Raw genomic sequence first — 19127 nt, 5'->3', positions numbered from 1 at the left:
TAGAGGAGAGACAACATACATCTCATCAAAATATCGAACGAATACCAAATTCACATGACTACTAATAGCAAGACTTCACCCATGTCCTCAGGAACAACCGTAACTACTCACAAAGCATACTCATGTTCATAATCAGAGGTGTAATAATATGCATGAAGGATCTGAACATATGATCTTCCACCAAGTAAACCAATTAGTATCAACTACGAGGAGTAATCAACACTATTAGCAACCGACAGGTACCCATTTGTGGTTTTGATACAAGATTGGATACAAGAGATGAACTAGGGTTTTGAGATGAGATGGTGCTGGTGAAGATGTTGATGGAGATTGACCCCCTCCCGATCAGAGGATCGTTGGTGATGACGTTGGTGATAATTTCCCCCTCTCGGAGGGAAGTGTCCCCGGCAGAACAGCTCCGCCAGAGCCCTAGATTGATTCCGCCAAGGTTCCGCCTCGTGGTGGCAGAGTTTCGTCCCGTAAGCTTGCCCACGATTTTTTCCAGGTCAAAACCCTTCATATAGCAGAAGATTGACGCCGGGGGCCCACCAGGGGGCCCAGGAGATAGGGGGCGTGCCCTAGGGGGGGCGCCCCCCTATCTCCTGGACAGGGTGTGGGCCCCCTGGCCTATTCCTTTTGCTCATAATTCCTTAATAAATCCAAAAAGTTGTTTCTTGGAGCCTCAGGTCTTTTGGAGTTGTGCAGAATAGGTTTCCAACGTTTGCTCCTTTTCCAGCCAGAATTCCAGCTGCCGGCATTCCCCCTCTTCATGGTAAACCTTGTAAAATAAGAGAGAATAGCCATAAGTATTGAGATATAATGTGTAATAACAGCCCATAATGCAATAGATATTGATATAAAAGCATGATGCAAAATGGACATATCAAAGGGTAACGGCTGCGCGAGTCCACGGAGGGCTCCACCCACGAAGGGTCCACGAAGAAGCAACCTTGTCTATCCCACCATGGCCATCGCCCACGAAGGACTTGCCTCACTAGGGTAGATCTTCACGAAGTAGGTGATCTCCTTGCCCTTACAAACTCCTTGGTTCAATTCCACAATCTTGTCGGAGGCTCCCAAGTGCCACCTAGCCAATCTAGGAGACACCACTCTCCAAGAATTAACAAATGGTGTGTTGTTGATGAACTCCTTGCTCTTGTGCTTCAAATGATAGTCTCCCCAACACTCAACTCTCTCTCTCAGGATTTGGATTTGGTGGAAAGATGATTTGAGTGGAAAGAAACTTGGGGAAGGCTAGAGATCAAGATTCATATGGTAGGAATGGAATATCTTGACCTCAACACAAGTGTAGGTGGTTCTCTCTCAGAAAATGTATGTTGGAAGTGTAGGCATGTTCTGATGGCTCTCCTCACAAATTAAGAATGGGTGGAGGGGTATATATAGCCTCCACCCAAAATCTAACTGTTACACACAACTTACCAATCTCGATGGGACCGAATCATGAAACTCGGTCAGACCGATTTAGTAAATAATGTGGCCGTTAGGATTTTCGATGGGACCGACATGTCATCTCGATGGGGCCGATATGGTTAGGTTTATGACATAATGTAATGTCAGTGCGACCGATTACACAAACTCGATGAGACCGATTTTGGTAAAAATCTAACCAGAGAGTTGGTCAGGCCGATTCGCTCATCTCGGTTGGACCGAAACATTACGAAAGGGAAACAGAGAGTTTGCATTGCAATCTCGGTGGGACCGATCGCTCATTTCGGTTGGACCAAAACGTTACAAAGGGAAACAGAGAGATTACAATCCCATCCCAGTGAGACCGAGATCCCTATCAGTGAGACCGAAAAGACTAGGGTTTGTGGCAGTGGCTATGTCAACAGAACTCGATGGCGCCGGATAGAAAGAATCAGTGGGGATGCATTTGAATTTTGGTTTAGGACATATGTGGATGTGAGAAAGTAGTTGAGGGCTTTGCAGCATATCACTAAGCATTTTGAGCAAGAAACTCATTAAGCAACACCTCATCCCTCCTTGATAGTATTGTCTTTTCCTATAGACTCAATGTGATCTTGGATCACTAAAATAGAAAATGTAGAGTTTTGTGCTTTGAGCTTGAGCCAATCCTTTTGTCCTTAGCATTTTGAGGGATCCACTTTTCTCATCCATGCCATGCCAATCATTGATCTTTCCTGAAATATTTATCTCGAAATGGCATTAGCTCAGTGAGTTATATGTTGTTAGGAATTACCAAAACCACCCAGGGATAGTTGCACTTTCACTTGCACACAATGAAATGAGCATTTACTATGTCTGCACTATGTAAAAACTAGGCATACCTTCGAACTGGATCTCCAGGTACTCTTGGAGAGCCTACTTTAGTGTACAGCCAAACCTTTATGTCACCTATGAGTTAGACAAGGCCCCACTACAGCAACCCTTAGTGATTAAATCGTTGACAAGCTCTGTTAGAGCGTTAGGTCAAGAACAACAAGTAATCAAAGCAAACAGTCCTAGTATGGTTGGCTGATGCAAACAAGCAATTGAACAAATGTGTGAGCAAATCTTACATATCAAGAAAAGAAGCAAAGAAGGAGGCGTAAAGACCATCACTTGACTGGCCAGATTTAAGGGGCATTTAAACATCATGTGCAATGTATGAACTAACATAAACATTGCATATTCCACATTCTACAATGGAATGCACATATATTAGGTTATGCCATGTATGATGATGCCTAAATGTACACTATAGCAGGCAGGAGTGATTCATCATTGCATGCACAGTTGAATTGCAGGTTAAGGGCCAGTTCAATTCCGCCTTTTCAGGTCTTATTGTCAAAATAAGCCATAAAAGATATAAAGAAGTCATTTTTGAGTTATGGGCTTGGGCTTAACTTATTTCGCTTTGGAGGGGGGTGTTTCGGGTAGAAGCTCACCAAAAATTGAAGGGAAGGGGAATAGTGAAATGACTCTGTTGTCTGCCTATATTACACTCAAAATGCAATTGTTGACGCCCGTGTCACACCTGACCCTCAAGTAAAAACAAACACGCAAGCATTCATTGCCCTGCCCGCTTGCATCTCCTCTTCCCTTTCCCTCTACCTCGATCCCCTACCTGCACCACTAGGGTTCCTCCAGCGAGCCGTCGCCATTGGTCCCATCTAGCCTGGTCCTCGACGATGCTCTGTCCAGCAAGGCTACATGGCCAGCGGGTAGGGGCAAATATCCCTGGCTGCTCCTCCCTCTGGCGCCGCCCCTCATTCTCATGGTCTCCAGCAGCTGCTCCACCGTGGTCCATCCAACGCACTACTCCGGCGGGCGCCGCACAACTACAGCTGATGCCATACTACGGCAGAAGGCACCTTATTCCCCCTCCCCTCCTCCCAGGCCGTGGCCTTGAGGTACTGTTGAAGGATGAGCTCATCCAACAAGGTGAGGATCTCCTCTGATTTTTTGCCAAATTTTCATTCTGATCCACTATACGGTGAATTGCTATGAGCTGATTCTGCTGCTACTATATGATGCATTGCTATGAGTTGCTCCTGCTGCTGCTATATGATGAATTGCTATGAGTTGCTGCTGCTATATGATGAATTGCTATGAGCTGTTGCTACTGCTATATGATGAGTTGCTATAAGCTGTTGTTGTATGATGAATCGCTATGAGCTGCTCCTGCTGCTGCTATATGATGAATTGCTATGAGTTGCTCCTGCTGCTGCTATATGATGAATTGCTATGAGCTCCTCCTACTGCTGCTATATGATGAATTGCTATGAGCTGCTCATGTTGCTGCTATATGATGAATTGCTATGAGTTGTTGCTGGTATATGATGAATTGCACACTACTGCTGCTGTTGTATGATGAGTTGCTATAAGCAGCTGCTACTGCTGCTATATGATACTTTCAGGTGGTGATGCTATATGATAATAACCAGCCACTTGGACCATCGAATTTCAATAAATAATTGTTCTACATTTATATGTGGGCCATGCGTTCTTCGTTTAAATTAGGTAATGGGATCTCTATGGAAAACATTGACCAAAGTAGATTGTGCCAAGTAGATGGTATCTTTGTATTTGCATTTTGAACAAATAGTGATGGCCTGTTTTCCTATGATATTAATTACTGCACTAGGTTCAATTTGTGATGTTTGCAAGTCAAATTAATTTTCATATGGACATCAAAATGAAAATAAATAATGCAATCTAGACTTTTCACTGATCATACCAAAGATAAGCTGAAAAGGAAGGCAATGAAAAGAACTGGTTGGCTTATTACATGGAGCTTATTTTCTTAGGATAACTCGTAATAACTGTCCCTAAGAACCTTGGCCAATAGAACTGACATACAAAGAACATGTCACAATGATTGCAATGGAGGCGTAACCTACCATAGCACACTGTATAGGCTCACCGCTGCCTCTCCTTTTTTGCGATGTTCCATGAAATTGCCACATACATCTTGTACTTTTTCATTGTGTAACCCTATCTGCAAGTTGACATGGTTAATTTCAGACATCTCTACATGATAATACATTGCATATCCCTTGCGCATATTTAAACCACCAATTAATGGTTGTGTGCATAGCATAAACTAGCCATGACTCTGTGTATTGGACTAGCAGGCACTCTAAGGGAGCCTAATGTAGTGCACTGGAATTCCTACATGCCACCTATGATTTTGTGCAATGTACTGCCTCTATTCCTAAATATATGTCTTTGTAGAGATTCTAGTATGGACCACATACAGATGTATATAGATGCATTTTTGAGTGTAGATTCACTCTTTTGCTCTGAATGTAGCCTATAGTGGAATCTCTAGAAAGACTTATATTTAGGAACGGAGGTACGAGGTAGTATCATGTATGACATCTACATATCTAATTTAGTAGCCAGTAGTAGAAATCATTGTCTGCACAAAGGGATTACTGGTCGAAAATCCTAGCACAGCATGCTAGCAGGCACAGAACAATTCAAGAGAGAGAGATGCACTTACAAGATCATAGCAATGCCTCGGTCCAGGATCTTGGTTGGCCAAGCTGTTAGATCCAGAAGAACCATCGTCCTTTTAGTTTTTGCCAGCTGCATAACAGGTAACAGCGACCTGTTAGTATATTTGAAGTACATCGGGCAGGTGATGTTGGACGGGGTTAAAGGTGACAAGTACCTAGGCCATGGCGGGTGCTTGGCATCTTGCCAGACGGTGGGAATGAGGTTAGAAACATCAAGGGTGATGACACTGCGCTGTCTTTCGGGGTCCGGTAAGGAGATCTAGAACTGTCGAGTAGGGTGTTTGTGGAGCGGCTCCGGTAGGGTGGACTACGGTGTGGGAGAAGCGGGTCTGTGGTTGTGGACGAGGGCGTAGGTGAAGCTGCTCCGGTGGTTGGGTTAAGGATGGTGTCGATGATGCGGATCTGTGGCCGTGGACGGGGCGTCAGAAGTTGCTCCGATAGGTTGGATGAGGGTGCGAGGAAGCGGATCTGAGGCCGTGGACTTGTGAGTTGGCAAAGCAGCCCCGGTAGGGTTGAGAATGGTATAGGCGAAGCTACTCCGGTAGGGTTGACGATGGTGTCGGTGAAGCGGCTCCAGTAGGGTTGAGGAAGGTGTCGGCGAAGAGGATCAGAGGCCGTCTATGGGGGCGTCGGTGGGGCGGCTCCGGGGGTGTGTGTATGAAGCGTCTCCGGTGGGGAGTACGAATGAGCCGCTGCAGATGCACTGCGGTTGATGAGAGTACCGGCGAAGCAGATACGGTGCCGTGGACAAGGCCGGCACTGAATGGGTTGTGGTACAGTGGTGGATGAGCAGTCTACTTGTTTATAGGGGAGGTGGGAGGGGTAGATGCAGCCGCAGAAGCAGATCCGATGAGGTGGACGCCGCTGGCAATGAATGGGCTCTGGTATGCGGGTGGATGAGCAGTCTAGGGTTTCTAGAGGGGAGGGGTAGAAAGGCCGATGAAGTACGGACGGCGTGATGTAAGATGCTTTGGTGCTGTGGAGTTAGTCGTTTTGGGGGGAGGGGAAGAAGAAATGGGGGTGCTGTGTGGTGGGGGGAACCGGAAGTTACCAAAGCATCCCCGGCCTATTATGTAGATGAGGGCGGTATTGTAACAGTTGGTCTCCGTGCACCAAGGACAAAAGGGGAATTTCGCATGCTAAAGACTAGGTGGCGGAAATTTTACAAGGAGGCGGGAGATTTTGTCGCCCACGGGATCATTCATATCCAGTTTCAACTAATTTTTGGATCGTGCTAGCGGGAAGGTCATGCGAGACTGTGTACACGGGGCATGCGTCAGCAGTTAACAACTGGTGTGAAGTCCACCCTAGAAAAAAGACAATAACTCGGGATGATGCGTCGATAACATGGACGTTCACACGGGCGCGGCCAATCGTATGGGTGTAGAGGCGCGTTAACAAAAAAGGGATCAACTGCTCAGCCTATGTATTTCTCGTGTAAATAGATAATTTAGTGCCATTGGTTATTTACTTTAAACATAATGCATTGACGTGTTAGTGTAGAGGCGCACAAAAAGAAATGGATATTTTTGTCCGCTACTTAAAAGTGTACCTCATATGATTACATAGCCTCCATTTCATAAATTGCATATCCGTTGAATTCATATATGAATATTACATATATTACTTCATAATAGAACCTTAAATCATCCAAGACTAATGAATTTGAATGCTAGAGTAACAATGGCATCTACATGATAGCTACATTGGTTGTTTGAAGAAACATCACTGTAACTTTGGCATGCACAACTAAAAAGGTTTATTTAGATATAAAAAATGTGATATGTGAGTGTCCAATCTTTATAGCGTTGAATTGATATTGTACCTTTGGCCACAATACGAAGTAGATATTGATTTATGTTCAAGAGATGCATGTCCATGATCGCTAGATAGTGATACGTGAATGAATTGTGCAATCTCTCACACACTCATACATATCTCATTTCCCTATGGGCATCGGAATCATACACGCGCACTTCATGTATTTCTCTCCCTCCGTCAAGGTTATAAACACACACGCTCTCTCTGTCGAACACGCCCACCCCTTTAATTCCGCCCACCCACGGCCACTAATGTCTCAAAGTATAATTATGTCTCTCACACATATGCCTAAGGTTATCTCGAGTTCCGGAACCATATGAATACATACAATGGGATTCCAGCAGAGCACCTTTTGTTTTGAGATTTCTCTCTCTCTCTCTCTCTCACACACACACACACGTGCGCGCGCGCGTGTACACAATATTTCTCGCTTCATTTTTTCGGCACTTCCATACACACCGTTTGTTTATCTTCGTGATGCTTTAAGTATGCCTCGCACACATGCTATCTACCTATCCCTTAATATAGCTAGATATGTGTCACACAAACTCCTTCTCCCTACTAGCAAGATGCCCATACACGGAACATCAAGATGCATTTGTATGAGTAGTTTATCTTGTGGGAGAAAAGGATGAACGAGGGAATGCCTTATTTGCAAATGTGGAGAGGGGTATGGGTATCTTTTTGAAAAATTGCCGTAGTTTCCTTCCTATCCATTGGATATAAATCAGATGGCCTATATTGCAGGATGGCAGGAACACAATAATCACCAACTCTGTTTTTATAAGAGTAGAGATATGTAAGTGTCACTACCCCCCCCCACACACACACGTCCCAACACCGAAGGAGTAGGGTGACACCTCGATCTTGATACTAAACTATCGACTGGCTTCTCTCTCAAACACACACACACAAACACACACACACACACACACACACATACTACCCGACACCGAAGGAGTAGGGTGGCACCTCGATCTTGATAGTAATCTATCTACTTCTCTTTCAAACACACACACTTTCTAGTTGTGCCTCTGAGCCTGCCGCGCACACTCTCGATACGTCTTTCTCTCCCTCCCCCTCCCCCCTGATACGTCTCCAACGTATCTATAGTTTTTGATTGTTCCATGCTATTATATTACCCGTTTTGGATGTTTATGGGCTTTACTTTACACTTTCATATCAATTTTGGGACTAATCTACTAACCGGAGGCCCAGCCCGTATTGCTTTTTTTTGCCTATTTCAGTGTTTCGAAGAAAAGGAATACCAAATAGAGTCCAAACGGAATGAAACCTTTGGGAGCGTGATTTTTGGAACAAACGTGATCCAGAGGACTAGGAGTGCAAGTCAAGAAGCAATCAAGGAAGCCAAAAGGGTGGAGGGCGCTCCCCCACTGGGCGCGCCCCCTATCTCGTGGGCCCCTCGGGCGTCCACTGACCTACTTCTTCCTCCTATATATACCCACGTACCCCGAAAACATCAGAGGTGACCACTAAAAACTATTTCCACCACTGTAACCTTCTATATCCGTGAGATCACATCTTGGAGCCTTCGCCGGTGCTCCGCCGGAGGGGGAATCAACCACGGAGGGCTTCTACATCAACACTATAGCCTCTCCAATGAGTTGTGAGTAGTTTACCACAAACCTTGGGGTCCATAGTTATTAGCTAGATGGCTTCTTCTCTCTCTTTGAATCTCAATACGGTGTGTTTGTTGAGATCCGATGAATTGTGGGTTTATGATCAAGTTTATCTATGAGAAATGTTTGAATCTCCTCTGAATTCTTTTATGTGTGATTAAGTTATCTTTGCAAGTCTCTTCGAATTATCAGTTTGGTTTGGCCTACTAGATTGATCTTTCTTGCAATGGGAGAAGTGCTTAGCTTTGGGTTAAATCTTGCGGTGTCCTTTCCCAGTGACAGCAGGGGCAGCAAGGCACGTATTGTATTGTTGCCATTAAGGATAAAAAGACGGGGTTTATATCATATTGCATGAATTTATCCCTCTACATCGTGTCATCTTTCTTAATGCGTTACTCTATTCTTTATGAACTTAATACTCTAGGTGCATGTTGGATAGCGATCGATGTGTGGAGTAATAGTAGTAGATGCAGGCAGGAGTCGGTCTACTTGTCACGGACGTGATGCCTATAAACATGATCATGCCTAGATAATCCCATAATTATTCGCTTTTCTATCAATTGCTCGACAGTAATTTGTTCACCCACCGTAATACTTATGCTATCTTGAGAGAAGCCACTAGTGAAAACTATGGCCCCTGGGCCTATCTTTTATCATATAAGCTTTCAATCTACTTTTATTTGCATTTTACTTTTCCAATATATATTATAAAATACCAAAAATATATTTATCTTATCATACTATCTCTATCAGATCTCACTTTCGCAAGTGGCCGTGAAGGGATTGACAACCCCTTTATTGCGTTGGTTGCAAGTTCTTGTTTGTTTGTGTAGGTGTGTGGGACTTTTGAGGAGCCTCCTACTGGATTGATACCTTGGTTCTCAAAAACCGAGGGAAATACTTATGCTACTATTGCTACATCACCCTTTCTTCTTCAAGGAAAACCAACGCAAGCTCAAGACGTAGCACCCCCACCCAAACAATGACAGCAAAAGGGTGACAACTCGATCTGATTGTAACCTATCAATTGGTTTCTCTCTCAAACATTGTGTCTCTGTGCCTCGCTCAGTAGCCCCCTCAATATGTAGACTTCTCGCACGCGCACAGCTGTAGTGACGATGACGCTGAACCCAGTGTGCCTCGTTTTTACCGGCCTCATGTGACTGTTTTCACCCTGTTTTCTGTTAACTAACAAGGCAACCTTTTCTTTGTTACTACTAGTGAATCTGAAATCATTCAGTGCAGACATAAAATATATCACTTCAACCCAATTATCGCAGTAACTATTTTAAAAGAAACTAGCTAGATGCCCGTGCGTTGCACGGAACATCAATATGCATTTGTATGAGTAGTTTATCTTGTGAGAGAAAAGGATGAACGAGGGAAGGCCTTATTTGAAAACGTAGAGAGGGGTGTGGGTATATTTTTGCAAAATTGCCATAGTTTCCTCCCTATCCATTAGATATAAATCCGACGGCCTATATTGCAAGATGGCATGCACACCATCATCACCAACTCTGTTTTCTACTCCCTCCGTTCCTAAATTTTTGTCTTTTTGGAGATTTCAACAAGTGACTACATACGAAGCAAAATGAGTGAATCTACACTCCAAAATATGTCTACATACACATCCGTATGTGGTAGTCCATTTGAAATCTGAAAAAGACAAATATTTAGGAATGGATGGAGTATAAGAGTAGACATGGAGATATATCTCCAGCATGGTCTACAACAAAAATGTGCTGGACTGGTTAGCGTCGGATGCTTGCAACGTGATTACGTGAGTTCGAATTCTGTCTTCAAATTTAGATTTTTATATTATATATTACTTATTTAATATATACTTCTTTTGTTATTCTACTGACAGTGGAACCCATAGAGTACTTAGAATACAAGATCAAGGATGGACTTGTTTCTTTTTAACTTTCTGTACAAAGTTGTAGCCACCCTGCAAGTCATGTGTACACTGTACATGCAATTAACTTTTTATCGAGGGACAATCATACACGCAATTAACTCAAATGGATTGGATGTTACTCTATTATTTCCAGCATAAGAGCATCTCCAATGGCATCCAACAAATTTCCTCCCGCTTCCTTCCGCGGAGGACGACATCAAACACCAGCGGCATACATTTTCACAACTCTAACCAACCAGATGAAATTCGTGCAAACACGGACTGATTTCATATAAGCATGAAGGATTTCGTATAAAAAAGCTGGATCTTCATATAAACATGACGGATTTCATTACATTCACATGAACTAAGTGGTGCTAATCCGGCTCTCCTGGTATAATTAATACTCCCTCCGTCTGGAAATACTTGTCCTAGAAATGGATGTATCTAGACTTAGTTTAGTTATAGATACATATGATTTATCCATTCTTAGAACAAATATTTCCCGCCAGCTAGAGAGCGAGTACATAATCTAAATGGCCGCCCGCGGATCCCTTTGTCTTCCTCATGTCCAGCAGACACTTGCGGGGTCGATGAAGGTCCTCGAAAGAGACGAAGCAGCAAAGAAACCACCTGAATGCGCAGTCGTCGCCTCGGCGATGGCCTTCATGGGACCCAACTGGCGACGACCTCCCGTGTTCTACTTCACCTTGATGATGGCGGCGAACACGGAGAAGTTGGCCACCAACTCGTCGCTCTCCACACACCCGACTTCTGTCTCTGCCTGCATGGCGCTGTCGTAGGCACGGGAGGTGCGCCCACAGACACGAGAGGCGCGGCCACTGCAGACACTGGTGGTGCGGTATGATGCGGCAGTGATGACGCGCGTACCAGCGTGCTCGCCGCCGTGTCGGCATGGAGCAACTCGCCACTCCTCATCAAGCTGAACTGGACCGGTGAGTTGCTGAACCACACGCCTGCTTGGGGCGGCAACTGGCTCCATCGGGCCAAGCGAGGTTGGTGAAGCACCGAGCAGCCTCGCCCGTATCCGAAGGGCTCGGCGGGCCACCCAGCCAGGTAGTATGCCGGAGAACGGCTCCTTGGAAGCCATCGGAAGAATGGAGAAAATGGTGAAGGAGGAGATGGGGGAGCGGCGGAGGGGTGCGATTCTTACCTGCTGTCTGTCTGGCCTTGTTTAAATAGAGGGCAGACGGTAGGATCTTCGCCGATGTCTGGCCTCGTTTAAACTGAGGGCAGACGGGAGGAGCTCGGCTAGTGTTGCGTTTAATTCCGACCCGCTCATTAACGGATGTGTGATCGGAGTAGGTTGCTCGGTTTGCATGCGGGTTTAACAGAGGGGTTTGATGGAGGCAAGGAGGCGTGTTCAGCTGGCACACGAGCAGTGCAGTACTATTCAATTTGACAACAGGCAGCGCAGTTCTCGATACGGCTTTAATGCAGACGGGGAGGGAGTAGTGGTTCCCGAAATGTTGAACGACCAATGCATCCTCCTTCAATTAATGCATGAGGGAAGTAATTGGAGGAGGACCGGGAAAAGAGGCTGCATGATGTGAATGCAATGCAGTTTGCCCTCATATAAAGGCGCCCCTCCATTCCAATGCATCTACCACATCGTACGCACCAAAGCATTTGCCTAAGCACCTACACTAAGCGCGAAAGTGCTCACTCTAGACCCATGGCGGCGATGCGCATGAGCGGCCAGCGGCTGTGCCAGATGGTCCATGACGCCGGCCTGCGGCATGGCGCCGAGGATTGTCTCCAGACGGTGTTGGAGACCGGCTGGTGTATGGCCGCTGTCGACGCCAACTACGACTCTCAGTTGGACCAGATGATTGTTGCCACCACCAATAAGTTCACCGTCCTCAAGAAGCTCGCGGACGACATCGCCGTACTCCTCCAGCCCGTGCGCCCGGGCTCCTCATTGCCTGCCACCCTAATCGGCCTCCATGGTCGGAACCTCTTTCAAGCAGTGGTGGCCCTGTAACTGCCCACCGATGCCACGAAGAATGTCCACCTGGAGGTCGCGCTCGCCGCGAGGCGCCTCACCCTGCAAGAATTCGTCGATTTACACATCCATGTGTATGAGCAAATCATGTACATAGGTATCTACAAGGCCAGTGAGGACGCTATGACGTTGGCCTTCCTCAACGGTCTGGCAGCCTTGGATGCCTTTGCTGAGAAGCACCTTGACCTCGCCACAAAAGTCGCCGCTCCTTAGCCGCCGGTCGGTGGCCCAGCGCACTAAGGTTAGGAGGAGGAGGTCATACATTGATGGATGCATCTTTCTTCTTGCCTCCTGTAACCACCACTGCGATCACATCATCGTGTCCTTAATTCTTATTGTGTTGTTGCATTCTCATTCCAGTCAATACTGACATGTGTGATCCCTTTGCTTAATTATATGCATCACTGTAACTAGTACTCCATCCATCAATTTATAAGTTGTGCTTACCTTTTCCATCAGCTTCGTGCAATGCGCGGGCATATTGCTAGGAACACTAGAACATATCGGACGACATGTGACCAGACCGACGATGCGCCAATCTTGATACTACGTACCCTGCTTATCTGGCAGAAATAGCCCCGCCCTAGCGTTTCCGATCGTTATTTCTATCTATCAATCGTGCCAAGGAGCAGAACCAAATGTTACAATTTATACATGTTTCTCTACTCCTACACCTATAAAATATTCAGTTGGTGATGGTGGTGTGTCTGCCATCTGTCGTTTCTGACCATTAGATCTTCATCTAATGGTTGTGAGGTAAGTTGTGGCATTTTTGCAACAATAGCCCACTTCTCTGCTCCAATTTGCAGAAAACCCCTTATTATCTTCAAAGCAACCACATCCCTCCCTCACCTCATCAAAACAGCCCGAGAAATATATTTTGAGAGAAAAGTAATATATTAGGAGTACATCAAAACAAGAGTGATTTATTTCAAGTTTGTGAACAATTACTACTATTCTACTACTTTGGATCCGTCGCAGTGCACGGACACATTGCTAGTAAAAGGAAAAGGCCTGCCACATTCGCGTCGACCCCACATGCCCGGGAATTGGGAGTATCCACGGCCCGTCCGGCATGACACATAGCTTAGGGAAGGAGTGTTGCCTAGCATTTTCACTTTCATGTGGGACCGCCGTTGAGCAAACCGACTATTGGAAAACCGCACCACGCCCGCCGCCAGGTTGGAAAACAGAAACGAGGGGAAAATCTCGCTATAGCACGGAAGCCAAGAAATTTGGTGTCAGATGGGGCTCGTTGATAGAGTAGGAGCATTCCGTACTACTACTCCTACTAGTACCAAGTTTGTACTATACAACTAGGTACGTGCACAGCACGGCATCATAGGAACAAAAAACGGGAAGATCTTGTTTTGGTTGATTTATCTTTTTTCAGTCAACGCAGTATGAATAATATGATGTGTGGGGCACCCATGAAGCTTATGTGGCTTGGTTGCATGGCTACGAAAGGTTAGAGAAAAATAAATAGATAATGTGTTTAGAGTGCACTCCACTAAATAGATATACTTTGGATCCATTTCAATGCACGAGCCGGCACATCTATATCTATACCCCCTATATAGTGTGTGAATAACTTTGAAAGTTGGTCGTTGGATCAAGCAAATCTGAAGGTACAAAGATGGCAAATCCGAGCACTACTGGCCGTTGGATATCATCTAGATTCCACCAGATTCTTCCACATGTAGAATCTAGAAGACTCCATGGTTGAACTTAGGGTCTGTTTGGTTCATGACTAACTTTGCCACAACTAAGCTTAGGCAAAGTGTGTCTGCCACAAAAAATGTGGCTAACAAAATTGCCACCACAAGTGTGGCAAGATTTGGCAAGAAGTTGAGTCTATGACATGTGGACCATGTAGCTAGAAAAGTGTGGCAAGCCATAAGTGTAGCAATGAACCAAACACATGCCTAAGAGATTGTGGCACGCCTAAGCTTAGGCGTGGCAACCTTAGGCTGCAAACCAAACATCTATACCCCTATATAGTGTGTGAATAACTTTGAAAGTTGGTCGTTGGATGAAGCCAATCCGACGGTACAAAGATGGCAAATCCGAGCACTACTAGCCATTGGATATCATCTACATTCCACCAGATTCTGCCACATGAAGAATCTAGAAGACTCCATGGTTGAACTTAGGGTCTGTTTGGTTCATGACTAACTTTGCCACAACTAATCTTAGGCAAAGCGTGTCTGCCACAAAAAATGTGTCTAACAAAATGGCCACAACAAGTGTGGCAAGATTTGGCAAGAAGTTGAGTCTTTGACATGTGGACCATGTAGCTAGAAAAGTGTGGCAAGCCATAAGTGTAGCAATGAACCAAACACATGCCTAAGAAATTGTGGCACGCCTAAGCTTAGGCATGGCAACCTTAGGCTGCAAACCAAACATCTATACCCCTATATAGTGTGTGAATAACTTTGAAAGTTGGTCGTTGGATGAAGCCAATCCGATGGTACAAAGATGGAAAATCCGAGCACTACTAGCCATTGGATATCATCTACATTCCACCAGATTCTGCCACATGTAGAATCTAGAAGACTCCATAGTTGAACTTAGGGTCTGTTTGGTTCATGACTAACTTTGCCACAACTAAGCTTAGGTAAAGCGTGTCTGCCACAAAAAAATGTGGCTAACAAAATGGCCACAACAAATGTGGCAATATTTGGCAAGAAGTTGAGTCTATGACATGTGGACCATGTAGCTAGAAAAGTGTGGCAAGCCAGAAGTGTAGCAATGAACCAAACACATGCCTAAGATATTGTGGCACGCCTAAGCTTAGGCGTGGCAACCTTAGGCTGCGAACCAAACATCTATACCCCCATATAGTGTGTGAATAACTTTGAAAGTTGGTCGTTGGATGAAGCCAATCCGACAGTACAAAGATGGCAAATCCGAGCACTACTGGCCGTTGGATATCATCTACATTCCACCAGATTCTGCCACATGTAGAATATAGAAGACTCCATGGTTGAACTTAGGGTCTATTTGATTCATGACTAACTTTGCCACAGCTAAGCTTAGGCAAAGTGTGTCTGCGACAAAAAGTGTGGCTAAGAAAATGGCTACCAAGTGTGGCAAGATTTGGCAAGAAGTTGAGTTTATGACATGTGGACCATGTAGCTAGAAAAGTGTGGCAAGCCACAAGTGTGGCAATGAACCAAACACATGCCTAATATATTGTGGCACGCCTAAGCTTAGGCACGGCAACCTTAGGCTGCAAACCAAACATGCCCTTAAGCATAATGCACAAACCACCAGAATTTCATGTGTGCAATGCACGTGTACCTTACTAGTTGGTAGTAGTAAGAAACAAATTCCGGGTTTGGCACGAGCTCATACTGCGAGAGCACCATAAGGCCTGCCGCAGGAGTTACATTTCCCTCTCAGGGCCCATGGGACCGAGCTTCAGTGGCTTAGTGCACCGTCCTATGAGTCAATGACATGTGGACCTTAAATGCGGCTGGCCCACATGTCATTGTCATGGTGGTGGCGTGGTTCGCGACTCACTCGTTCGAGATGAACCGGCTGGTGGTGGCGTGGCCGTGGCGAGGGTGCCATAGCTGGGCGTCGGGGCGTCATGAGGCGTAGATGGCCATACCGGCGGGTACTACCTGTGGTACAGAAGTATTCCAGCTAAGGATTGATGCCCAGGATGAAATGTGTCACGGCCGCTAGATGAAAATTCGATGGTGCGGGAGTACGGATCGAAGCACATCAGCTAGGCAGGCAAACCGCGTCCAATCGGGTGAAGTTGATGGTCGCCGCAGTTCAGCTCGCCCGCATGTCATGCACACAAAGGTAGAGGAGTGGTGGGGCCAAGAGGGATGAGGCGCACGTCGGGGGGATGAGGATCCGCTCGCGTGAACAATCCTACCATTGGGTCACTGACATGTGGGTCCCCCCAAGCATGGGTCCCACCTGTCAATGAAGGAAAGGCAGTGTAAGGCAGTGATAGCCACGTCAGAGGATCCATGTCCACGTCGGGGGACATCGTGCCGTGGGTTGGAGCAGCATCGTGGGAATTGCGTTGGGTGTGGCAGGGGTAGAAACAAGAAACGTGATGGTCGTCGTGGTTCAACTTCCATGGACAAGCTGTCATGTCTGTTGACACATGTATACCAAAACTAGAGTGTTTATATTTCAAGCACATGAACAAGTATTATTCTACTACTTTGGATCCATTGCAACACACTGACCAGCACATTGGTAGTAGTAGTCTCTATCTCTATCTCTAGAGGCCTTTCCTCACTCATCCTTTTCTCTCACAAGATAAACTAATCATACAAATGCATCTTGATGTTCCGTGGAACGCAAGAGGATGTTTCCTTGGGGGTCTCTCTAGTGCAGCGTGGCCGTAGTTGCAAGTTGACGCCCCTTGAGATGCCGACGTTGAGGGGCACTCGGATTTCCTCCGATGAGCAGGTAAGATGAGTTTATTCATGTAGTAAATGCATTCTAAAGACTACTTTCGTGTCCATTTCCTAATTCTCCCCCTACCCATGGTTTCACAGGTTAGGCTCGATGCGAGTGGAGATTGGCTTGCATATTTACGGGAGGGTACCAACATCAATTTGCACAACATTTACAACGGTGATGCTGTTCCCGTAGAACGTTTATCCAATATTGGGATCAGCCATGCAACAGGACACCGCATGAATTGGTAGGATGGAACCACAGCGAGATTGAAGAAGATAGCACGAACCTTGCACATGGCGGTCAAAGGTGGACCATGTTGTCTACGACCGATTTGTTGCCGTACGAGTACGAAGACGTTTTGCTCCTTTCTAACCGCATCTTTGCGGTGACAAACCAGGGGACTTGTTTCATATGGGACACATCCTATGGTGTACTCCCTCTCTCCCAGTTTATTTGTTTTGAATATTTCCGTTTTATAAGTTTCAAATTCAAATTTAGAGCTCCCCATCACATGTTGAGATTACAATGTCCATTAAATCATTGCGTGCATGTGTAGTAAAGAAACAAATCTCGAGTTTGGCATGAGTTGATGCAGCAATAGCACCACAAGGCCTGGAGCAGGAGTTACATTTCCCTCTCAGGTCTCTCGGGACTGAGCTTCAGTGCCTTACTACACCTGCCTTTGAGTCAATAACATGTGGACCCGATAGGTGGTTGGTCCACATGTAATGCCCCCGAAGGCAGAGGGGCAGTGGGGCCGAGAGGGGTGTGCCGCAGGTTGGGGAACGTGTGGTGTCATGGGTTCGAGCGGCGTCGTGGGAATTGCATGTGTCTATGGTAGAAACTTGATGCTTGCCGCATTTAAGGTGGCCCACATGTCATGCACAGAAAGGCAGAGGGGCGGTGCGGCCGAGAGGGGTGAGGCGCACGTCGGGGGACGTGGTGCCGTGGGTTGGAGAGACGTCGTGGGAATTGCGAGTGGTAGTGGATGAAACGTGATGTTCGCCGTAGTTGAACTTCCATGGACAAGTTGTCATGTCTACGAACACATGCGTTGCATACGGATCAGTAGAAGGCGTAGTAGAAAAAGCTAGGCGGATAAATAGTTCCTTATTGTCAAGCGGACCCATGCTACTACTTGTTCCCAAGACATGCACACCATCGAAATAGTCCATCTATATCAATATACACCAAGAGGGAATAATTTTTTTACAAGAGAGGAAATAGTTCATCCATCCATAATGCCCTGCTACTGGTGCAACCTCTTCTTCTTCTTCTTCTTCTTCTTCTTCTTCTTCTTCTTCTTCTTCTTCTTCTTCTTCTTCTTCTTCTTCTTCTTCTTCTTCTTCTTCTTCTTGTTCTCATTTTCTGTGGGAGACGGCTTCGCAACAAGCTCTTTGGACCTTGCAACTATCTCGAAACTCACACGGGCATCGAGGGCAGCATATTTTATCCGCTCGTACGTCAAGGGATAATTCTCCCATCCAGATGACCTTAATGCCAGCATCTCGTCACCCTTTTGAAGATTTGTACCGAGCATAAAATTTGCTACGTCGAATAGGGATGGTGTCTGTTTATCACAATCTTCTACAGGAATTTTGATTCTGGTATGTAGGTCAGCGATGCTTTTCAAATCAAGGTTGTACGGTGCCAGCTTATGTTTGTCCCCTTCGATGGCTGCCCCACAGAAGTATATGCCCTCCCGAGACAAGAAATCGTGAAGCTCACCTGGTATGGAGGGCACGTGTATGATGTGTTACACCAAAACATCATCTTCGAGGCACAACTGAAGGACGGCGGCGCGTTGGATCTTCCTAGTGGCATGCTCCGTGTACTTTGCGTCAAGACCGATGACCCTCATCTCTACCTTTTCGAGGGAGTTGGATACATTGATGGTCCACTTCCGAACAACCCTTGGGTGGACGGTGACGGTGGTAACTATGCTCAACGAGCCTTCAACGAGGACATGTTGGACGCTAAAAACCTACATCTCGATCTCTTTCGCCATTTGGAACCGCTCGAACGAAGGGCTATGGTTTGGAGAATTAGGATTAGATGGCTAGTCTATTAGATGGCTAGTCTAACTGAAGTAGATGATTATTTAAAGGGGCTTCATAATTACTCCAGGAGTATGTGAAGAGGTTAAAACAATGTGAATGCAGTGGGTTTGGATGCAAATGAAGACGAAGGGGAGGTGAAGAAGCCGAGGAAAATCGGTCCCCGATGGAGAAGTAAATGGGAGAAGTGGCGTGCAGGCAGTTGATTAGACGGTTAGGTAGACAAGACGAAAAGGCTATGTGGGTAGACTGAGGAATCATACCTGT

The sequence above is a fragment of the Triticum aestivum genome, chromosome 4B, assembly GCF_018294505.1.
Source record: "Triticum aestivum cultivar Chinese Spring chromosome 4B, IWGSC CS RefSeq v2.1, whole genome shotgun sequence".
Lineage (NCBI taxonomy): Eukaryota > Viridiplantae > Streptophyta > Magnoliopsida > Poales > Poaceae > Triticum > Triticum aestivum.
This window is presented reverse-complemented; position numbering follows the sequence as displayed.